We start from the raw sequence: 10,021 nt of genomic DNA on the forward strand, positions 1-10,021 counted from the left end.
GCAGGGATGTGAAGCCTGCAGGAAAGTCATGCTACATGGGGACGTGTAGTCTGTGCCCCAGCGCACTGGCTTCCTCTTGTTTGGGGCACAACAGACTATTCCCTTTTACACATAAGGAATCTGAGCAGGGCAGTCCCCGAGACAGTGAGATGTGTTAGAGCTGTGGGTCTTCCCGTCAGTAGGCACTTCCTGGCTCTGTCATGAGACCCTTAAGGCTACTTAGTGTTAAAACCCTTACAGAATCCAACATCCATCCATCCATCCATCCCTCCACCCACCCATCCGTCATCTGTCCATCCATCCCTTCATCCATCTACCCACCCAACCACCCACCCATCTAACATTTACTGAAAGCCTGCCATGTGCTGGGCACAGGGTTAGCACTGCTTATAGCAGGCAAGCAAAGGCGCAGCATGACCCTTGAGTAGGGTTGCCCGCTGAGGTGAAGAGCAATACAAGGCATCCTGTTAAATTTGGATTTCAGATAAACAGAGAATACTGTTTCAGTGTCAGTGTGCCCTATGCAGCAATTCAGGCAAGTGTGCTCCAAGTGCGGCATGGGGCGTCGCTACACTGAAGCTCATTTGCTGCTTATCTGAAATTAAGGTTTAACCGGACATTCTGTATTTTATCTGGCAGCCCCACCCCGAGGTGCTCACTGCAGCTGGTAAAATGATGCAGGTGGCAGGTGCGTCGGCATGCCAAGTGAGCGGGCTCTGGGGGCACCCAGGGCCGGGCAGCTCTTCCTGCCTCTAGGAGTCGGGACAGGCCTCGCTGAGGGGCCCCGCCGGTGTACCGAACGCCTTCTGTCTTCTCGAAAGCCTCAGTCCATCAGTCCTGGCGTGCCTCGGCTGCAGCTTCAGTATCTTCCTCCCAGAAGACTCTCTTCCCATAGCACAGAGTGAGTCTGTGGCCCCGGAGCAAGGCACAGGTCAAAGGCGCCCATTTCCGAAGTGTGAGCCCTGGGGACGTCAGTGCCTTCCAGCCCTTCACCCTCCTGCAGGCAGGCCTGTGACGGGTTCCCCCTGGTCGAGCTGCCTGGTCCCTCTACCTCTTTTTCAGGATGGGAGACTCGGGGACCAGGAGTTCCTGACTTTCTGGTCTTGGGGCCCAGCAATGAGGGCTCCATGCCCCCCGGACCGGACACTGACCCAGATCCCATCGAGTGTGTGGTCCTGCGGTGCCCCGGCCCCGGCCACCTCTCTGTCCCCTCCCGGCGCTGCTCCCTGCCTTTCACCCCTGGCGGCCACTCCCAGAGCAGCAAGCAGGCTGTGGCCGGCTCTGGTGTCGCCGCATCTCCTTCTGCTGGGCCCCACCGTCCTTGCTGGAAGGGTGAGCCTTTCTGTTTTATCTCCTGTTCACGCCCGCCCGACAACAACAGCTCCTGTGCACTAAGGGCCTCCTCCTCCAGAGGAGCTTTGAAAGCTGATCTAATATAATCCCTACAAAAATCTATGAAAAGGTTTTTCGTAGAAAATGGAAGGGGGTGGGAAGGGATAAAATGGGAGTTTGACATTTGCCGATAGTACTGCTCTATGTAAAACAGACAAGCAGTAAGTACGTACTGGAGAGCACAGGGAACTATACCGAACGTCTTGTAACCTCTAACGAAAAAGAATATGAAAACGAACCTGTGTATGTACACGTGTGACTGAAACACGGTGCTGTGCACCAGAAACCGACACAGCATTGTAAACTGACTAGGTTTCAGTTAAAAAAAAAGAAAAAGAAGAATAAAATCCATGAACTTGGCAAGTTTTATCTACATTTTAAAGTTGTAAATACTGAGGCTCAGAGAGGTTAAGAAACCTCCTCAAGTTTACCCAGCTATTGATGACTAAGCAAGGGGCACAAAAGAACAGTTTAGCATCCTGAAAAGTGCTTGTTATGAAAATATCAATGAATGCAAAAAATGACAGAAAGAGTCTGTGAAAGTCACTCGAAATCCCATCACTAAGAGGCAAGCATCGTTAAGGCGCTCAGCCTGCTCCAAACAGCTTGCTTTGCAAACGTGCAGAGGGAAGAGGGCTGGAAACAATAGAAAAACAGTGGGCTGATGCTTTACTCAAATAAAATATCAAACTTGGCTTCATTTGGATTTCCATGGGAGGAGCTGCTGAATTTCAGATAAATATTTTATTACAACCAGAGAGACTGGTTCTTCAAAGAGCTGTGTGTTTTCCATAGTCATTTTTTATTTTTAAAATTTTTTTTTGATGTAAATAGTAGCAATACTCTTTTAGGTCTGTCTCCTAAGGTAAGAGAAATGAAAGCAAAGATAAACAGATGGAATCTAATGAAACTTGGAAGTTTATGCGCAGCAACGCAAAGACGACCTGCAGAGCGGGAAAGACATTTGCGAAGGATGTGGCTGGCGAAGCATTAAGGTGCAAAATCTATAAACAGCCTACACAGTCAGTATGAAAAAGACAAACAGCCCAATCAATAAATGGGCAGAAGACGCGAATAGATATTTCTTCAAAGAGGACTGCTTTTTCCTTTCAGCACTTCAACAGTTTGTTCTTTTGTCTTCTGGCCTCCATCCATGCTTTTTCTTGAGTCTCAGTCACACCTTCCTGCTTCTCTGCGTGTGTGCTGGTTTTGTGTGTTTTCCTCACGTATTGTGAATGACGTGCTGTCGGGACTCAGGATTCTGTTAGGTTCTCTTTAAAATTAGTAATGTTTGCCTGTTTGTTTCATTCAGTGGTTAACTCGACTGGACGCAAACTGTGCACCGGCCCCCGTGGTGGGTGGCCGATGCAATCTCTGTGCTGCTGGCCCAGCGGCTGAGACCCCGTCCTGTGCAAGCAGGGCTCACAGACCCGCCAGAGGTTTGAGACAGGTTTATCACGGGGTATCTGCGGCTGCCTCTATGTGGCTCTCTCTGTTCTGGGATTTCCCTCGTGGTCACCCCGAACTCCATCCTCTGGTTCTTCACACATGTAAGACCGTGTTTCATCGTGGCTTAGGCGCCCGGCAGGGCACAGACCGCAGGAGCCCGCCCAGCTGTCCCCTTCTTCCCAGCACCCGTCCCCTCCAGTCTCTGTTTCTGGATGCTCTCCAGTGCTGTGGGACGGTTGTCTGTGTCCAGCCACTGTAGTTGCTACCTGTGCAAGATTTGGTCCAGTAGGAGCCACTTGGTCATGACTGGAGAAGCCTGTGGGCAGCTGGGGCTGGAGGGGCGCAGACCCCACAGCCCGGCCGGGATTGAGCCGGGGCAGGACGGGCACGGTTTGTCTGGCTCTGGCCCATCTGGTTTGGGGGCCGGTGTCTTCCGAGATTTAACCGAGAGCCTGTAGGTCTTAGCCTCCTGCCCAATACAGCACCAGGATTTTACAAATGTTTTGGACTGAGAGAGTGAAGTCTCTAGTTTTACCGCCTCTGCTCCCGCGCCTGCAAAAAGCTTTGCTGAGTCCTCGTCCCCTGGGCCTAGCCGAGGGCCTAGACAGACAAGTGTCTCCAGGGGTCAAGATGGCTGTGAGTCGTCGGCCCTTCCTGACGGTTCCCCCGTCTCCGGAACTTTGGCCCATTAAGTCCTGTGGCGCCCACAGCTCCGACCCTCTGCGGTAGGGCTTTGTAGCGTGCTTGGCCTCTTTCAATTGCTGCCTTCGGGGCTGACGGCCTTCCGTGTGGGGCCCGCCCTTTCCTCCTCAGAAGCAGACGTCCGGTAGCAACTCACACGTTTGTATCCCTTCCCTCTGGTCTGGGCCTGACCGCTCCGCCTCGGTCCTGCAGTGGAGTGGTTCAGGTTGGAAAGAGCAAGCGAGGGGCCAGGCAAAAAGGACCTGCTGAAATCTCCTCTGTCCAGCTGGTACGTAAGCAGACAAACCAGCCTTTCAGATGTGAGCACCTCTGCCCAGCAGTGCCAGTCCTGGGACTTCATCTCAAGACGAGGATTTAGAATGTGCTCAGAGGGCAAGCTTCCAGGATGCTTCTGGCAGTACTATTTTCAATGTTCAAAGATAACCCTTGGAACAATAGGTAATTCGTTGAGAAAAATGTGGTGTATGCATGCAGTATGAAGTCGTGCAGCCATTAAAAATGGTGGCAGACTCAGTGGAAGCACGATCACGGGATCCAGGGCAGCTGTGTGGTCTGAAGACCTTTGTGTGCACGTCGCCGGTGGGGAGGGGTGTCTGGAGGGACCAGGGCACCTGTGGTCACAGCCACTGACTGCGGGTCCAACGGCAATTATTCAGTGTCTTCTGGTGGTCTGTATTTCTGATTTTTAAGACAATGACTGTTTTTTTGACTGTGGTTTTGAGGTATGATTTACAAACTGCAAAATGCATAGGCCTGAAGTGTGCAGCTTGGTGGGTTTTGACAGATAAATAGAGCCATGTGACCTCCACCCAGGACAAGGCATGTTCCCGCCACTCAGAGTGCCCGTGTCGTGCTCTGGTCTGCCGCGAACTGAGGACCGCGAGGAAATCAGAGAGGCTCTCTGAGGCTGAAGGGAGAGGCGGTGTTTGCAGCCGGGCTCTCAGGGGGCTGTGCCCACATCACGCTCCTCTCTGAGGCCCTGCAGCGGGGGTCGGGGGGGGGTTAGACGCAGTCCTCTCCCCACTCAGGTGCCCCACAGGCGGGCCTGGGCGGGGAGGGGCTCTGCAGCAGGTGGGGGCCGCCTTGGCCCCGCCCACCCTGGCTACCTTTCCTCCAGCTCCCAGGTCGGCTCTGGGTCACCTGGCCAGAGGGACAGAAGGCCATTCATTGTACCAGGAGTGTCATCTGTCCTGCATTAGGAGTGGGAGGCAGGAAGGGCTGCATTCCTACCAGTGAGGGAGCACTGGGCTCAAGGCCTTTCTTTCTGAGCTGCTGGTGGAGTGTCACCCAGCTCCCGGGACCCAGCTGGGGCCGCAGTGGCCTCCGGGTGGCACCTCTAACCAGCCTCGAGGGCAGTGGCGGATGAGGGTGGGGCCTACTCAGGCTGCAGCGCCAGAGAGAAGAGCTCAGTCTGGGGGTGATCGCTGTGCTGGCCCCCGCTGCCGACCCCCGGGGCGCGTCGCTGTCACTCCCAAAACACTGCAGACCATTTGACTCTCAGCACAGCCTGAGGCTGGAAGCCTGAGACCCAGGTGTGGGTGTGGTCCTGTGTGGGAAGACTACTTGGGTGGCAGGCGGCCGCCTTCTCACTGTGTACACAGCAGAGAGAATCTGAGCCTGGTTTCTGCTTCTTCTCTTCTCATAAGGACACCAGCCCTGTGGAACCTTACAACCTCACAGGCCCTGTAAGTGAAAAACATTGCGGCCTTATCAGTACACAGAGGACGCTGCGGCCATCAAGTCATCGGGTGCTCCCGCCACCCCCGGCAGTGAGCCGAGGGGGCTCTGGATGCGGACAAGCAGGCAGCCCGGCCTCTGCAGCCCCCAGCCATGCCCCCCTCTCCCCCAGGGAGCTCAGGATGTGGAGGAACAGGACACGGGCCCTGGACTGCTAGGTGCACATCAGAGGAACGGTTTCAGTGAGCCCAGACCTTTGCACCTTCTCATACACAGAAAAGCGCTAAATTTCCTAACTTGAAATACCCGGTTTTCTTTAATTAACGGTAATCCTTTGATGTTCTGACTACCTGGTCTTTGTTACAAAAACCCCTAAACATCCTGGCCCCTCCCGTCCCCCCAGCAGAGCAGTCTCTCGGGGGAGGGGGGTCTGAGCTGCTGCCTCCCGGCGCCGGCCCTCAGCCCGCCCGCTGAGTGAAAGTTCCTCTCGGCTTACAGGCCGTGCCCCATTTCAGCTGACAGCCCCACCTCCACGTACAGCCACACGGGTGTCTTTCCCACACCAAGCAATTCTCCCACACCAGCTGTTGTCCCACAGCTCAGCTCAGTTCTGTCACTACCTGGAAGCAGCATCAGACCCTACAGGTTAAGGGCTCAGTCCCACGGGACTGCCTCCTTCCCACTCCCCCAACCCCAGTCGCAAGTCCAGGTTGCCACTTGTGCCTCTGACCTAGTGGCTAGGGCAGAGGTTCCAATGGCCCCCTCTTTGGGTCCCATGGACTTGCTAGAGTGGCTCACGGAGCTCACAGAGACAGCTGACTTGCTAGATTACCTATGTGTTATAACAGGACACAGACTCAGGAACAGCCGAATGGAAGGGACACATGGGACAAGGTGTGGGGAAGGCGCGGGGGGGCTTCCAAGCGCCCCGTGCATGGACCTCCCTCCCCAAATCTCCACGGGCTCACCAGCCCGGAAGCTCTCTGAACCTCGTCCTTTCCGGCTCTGACGGGAGTTTCATTACGCAGGTGCCATTAGTTAAATCATTGGCCATTGATGCCTGACTCAACCCCCAGCCCCTCTCCCCTCCCCAGGGTCTGGGGGGTGGGGGGCGGAAGTTCCAGCCACGTAAGCACGGGGCTGGTTCTCCTGGCCACCAGCCCCCACCCTTAGGTGCTCCCAAAAGTCGCGTCAGTCACAGAACAGAAGACCCCGTGCCCGCTCTCTCCACCTGGGAAACGCCAGGGCTCTGTAGGAGCCCTGTGCCAGAAATGGGGTGAAGGCTGAACACAGACGTCTTCCTTTCACACGCCTCAGTCTCCCGGGGAGGCTCTGAGGAGAACCGCCAGCAGGTGCGCCCCTTCAAGCCCGGAACCAGAACACGGGTCTCACCCAGGGGCGCGGCCCCAGTGTAGCAGCAAGAATGAGCCTGGCTCCACGTTAGATCTGCTCCTTTGGCTCAAACCCCCTGCTCTGCTTCCTGTGCTCAGTCAGACTGGTTCTGCACCTCTTGTGAAAGAATATTGCCTGGAGCCTGAAGTAGACGGGACAGGCCATTCTCAAGGCTCTGACTTCTAAGAGTATAACCCTTTCCATCCATATAAAGACAGCAAGTTGCAGAAGAGAAAATAACATTTGTTTTGTTGGAAGTTTGCAGGGACACCGTGACCTGACCCATGTGGACGGCTGCAAGAACAAAGGGTTCCAAGAACAGAGGATTCAGACACCAAGAAGTTTGCAATAAACAAGCAAATTTCCTCCCCCTTTTAGTATAAAAGGAGCCTGATTTCTAACTCAGGACAGATGGTTCTCTGGGACATGAGTCTCCCATCTTCTCGCTCTGCCAGCTTTCCACATAAAGTCGCCATTCCTTGCCTTGACACCTCGCCTCCCGATTTACTGGCCTGTTGTGCAGGGAGCAGAACGAGTCTGGACTCGGTAACTCCAGGAAGGGAAGCAGCCGCCCAGCTCTAGCCAGGGTGTCAGGCACTGCTGTTGGAGCAGACGGACCAGGCAGGTAAAACAAGCATGAGGCAAAATGAAGTCAAAGGGGTACATCTATTTCAGTAGCTAAAGGAGGAGTGTCCTAACAAGAAGCAAACACAAAATGATGAAAGAAAGGACCAGGTGGAAACGTTAGGTTTGATGACCATGACTGTGGCAATAAACCACACGACAGACGAGCTGAGCAGGGGACGGGGCGGTGCGCGCCTGGGCAGGGGCACAGGTGAGAGAGCGTCCGAGAGGCAGCCGGAAACCACGGCGAGACGAGATGGGAAATGTCCCCAGCAGCTGAGGGGCACGGGGGACAAAAGCAGAGGTGTGACCCTGGGCCACAGGGGTCCCAGAGAGGAGAGGAGGGGAAGCGTTGGAAAAGTAAGGGAGGGACGTTCTTAGAGTCCGTGTGGGGAGAATTCACAGGCTCAGGTGCCAGCGGGAGAGGTGAGGGCAGGCAGGCACGTTTTTGTTTCCAAATGTTGGAGACAAAAAGAAAATTCTGAAAGTTTCCAGAGAAAGAAGAGGATTCCCCACCAAAGGGCAAAAGTCAGGGTCGCACCTAGTGTCTCAACAGTAATACCGGATGTGGGAAGGAGAAATGCTCATCCTTACAAGTGTTTATGGAGTCAAGGGAAAGTGCGCGAACCTCAGAGTGCATGTTCGGTCAAACCAGGGGGTACAGGGGGAAGGGAAACGCCCCCCGAGGACGAGGACGAGGCGTCCCGGTGGGCGTCTGCCCCACAAGGCCCCCAGGGCGAAACTGGGGGAGTACCCGGGGGCGGAGGACCAAGGAATCTGGGAGGGAGGGTGTGGCCCCACAAGGCAGTGTGAAGGAGGGGGGCCAGCGCCCTGGCTCAGATCCCAGTCGTCTGAGAACATTTAGGACCAAAGGAAAAGGAGACCTGTATTCTGATGAAGGAAACGCCCACCCTGTGCTGACTCCCTGTGTTCCTGCTGGTCTGTTTGTTTGTTTTGGAAACCTTGAAGGAATGTACCCTTGACTTGTTAATCTTCCTTTGCTCTGACAGGACAAAAAACTGTGCTGGAAACCACATTTCTCTAGAGCAGGTTCTCAGCGTCATCTGGGAACTGGGCTTCTGGGCTAATAGTCCTCAGTTCAGTTCAAATAAAACTCTTTTCTATTATTCTTCTTGATTGTTTTTGCTTGTTTGTTTTTGGGAGAGTTAGCTAGGCTTATTTATTTATTTTTAGAGGAGGTACTGGGGATTGAACCCAGGACCCTGTGTGTGCTAATGTGCGCTCTGCCACTTCAGCCACACCCAGTTTCTTGATTGCTCATTGATGATTTTCTCTGACAGTTCACACTGGGTGTAAACTACAGCGGGCTCCTGAATTGGAATGCACCGAGGACAGAGCTCAGGGCGTCCGTGAACTCAGGCGGGAAAGGTTCTGTCTTTGTTTTCACTGACCCCTCACCTCAACCGAGCGCTCACCTGTGAAGGCAGGAGGACCCGAGAGCCGGCAGCAGGAAGCCCTGCGAACTGCCCCATCCCGTCCAGCCGCTGCAGGGTCTCAGCAGGACTTTTGTTGATGCTTTAGTTCTCGTGGTCGTTACACCGGCTGCTAGAGCTAGGCTCATCTATTATGGTGTAAGAAAGTATTCTTCAAAAAAAATTATTCTAGTAACTGTATTTCAATGTAAGTGGTTTCCTTTGCAGCTTGATGTGTTTTATTTTATGCACTTACAAATTGTGTTTGGGGATGGGGATCCACACATGAGGACCCCACCTGTCATCAGTGACCATCTGACGTATGTAATAGTGTTTGTAACTGCTTAACTGTGTAATGGTTTAAGGGGTTGTTCTCATGCTCTTGCTGGCTGGGGTTAGGGTGGAGAGAAGGGGGCTTGGGTGGCCTGTCTAGCCCCCCTGTGGCCCAGGGATCATGCTGAGTACCCTGCTTTTGCCCCCAGTGCCCTTCTCTTGACTCCTTGTGGTTTCCTTGTATCCTGTTGTTCGAGCTGCAGAGCCCAGCCTGCAGCAGGAGATCCCAGGCCTCAACCCAAAAGGCTAAAAGCATTTATCAACTTGACTTTAATCTGCACAAATTTTTCTCTAGAGCACTTTTCCACAGAGCCTCTTCCCACCCGCCGTTTGTTCTAGGTACAAGAATATTGAGTCTCAAAGCCAGAGGAGGACTTCGTGCCCAGCAGAGGGAAAGGGACGCCTGCATCTGCAAAACCAGGAACAGCTTTACAACAATTTGTTACCCTGTATGTGATCTCTATGGAAATTAGCTCTGCCCCTGGAACTCTTGATTTTGACTATAAAGCCCTCGCCTTCTCTCCCCGGCAGGCTCACAGTCTTAGAGGCATTAGCCCCCTGTGACCTCCTTTGCCTGCAAAGAAATAAAGCTGCCTTTTCTACTTCATCCAAAAGTCTGTCCTCAAGCCTCAATATCGTAAGCTGGGTTTGGAGGTCGAGTTTCAGCAACATACAGGCTTCCCCAGAGGTGCCGAGGAGAAGGTTGAGCACCCTCCCCTCAGGGGGCAAGTGCCTCCGTATCCCCGTCTGTAGAACAGGGAAAACAGAGGTCCCGCTGGACAGACTCGCCGGGGGCTGGGGCTGGGCGCGCACATCCGCCTCCTGGTCAGGGCTCCACACGTGGAGCACTTACCGCTGCTTCCGGGCCACTGGGCTGAGCAGGAAACCAGTCATTCTTAGGATTAAATAATGGGCACAGCACGTGCCAAGATTCGCAAGGCCAGCTGTGCAGTCCTCAGAAGGGATCTTATATACACAATAGGTTCCACATTAGCGGAGGGCCGTGCACGGTGCTGCCA

At 54.0% G+C, this 10,021-nt stretch overlaps 1 long non-coding RNA gene across 1 annotated transcript; it reads left to right on the forward strand.

Moving 5' to 3' along the window:
• Positions 1-428: 428 nt before the first annotated feature.
• On the forward strand, positions 429-9,609 carry LOC141577861 (uncharacterized). Its single transcript, XR_012507306.1, has 2 exons — positions 429-3,981; positions 5,190-9,609. It is a non-coding gene; the product is annotated as an uncharacterized LOC141577861 (long non-coding RNA).
• Positions 9,610-10,021: the final 412 nt, after the last annotated feature.

The sequence above is a fragment of the Camelus bactrianus genome, chromosome 6 (assembly GCF_048773025.1).
Source record: "Camelus bactrianus isolate YW-2024 breed Bactrian camel chromosome 6, ASM4877302v1, whole genome shotgun sequence".
Classification (NCBI taxonomy): Eukaryota; Metazoa; Chordata; class Mammalia; order Artiodactyla; family Camelidae; genus Camelus; species Camelus bactrianus.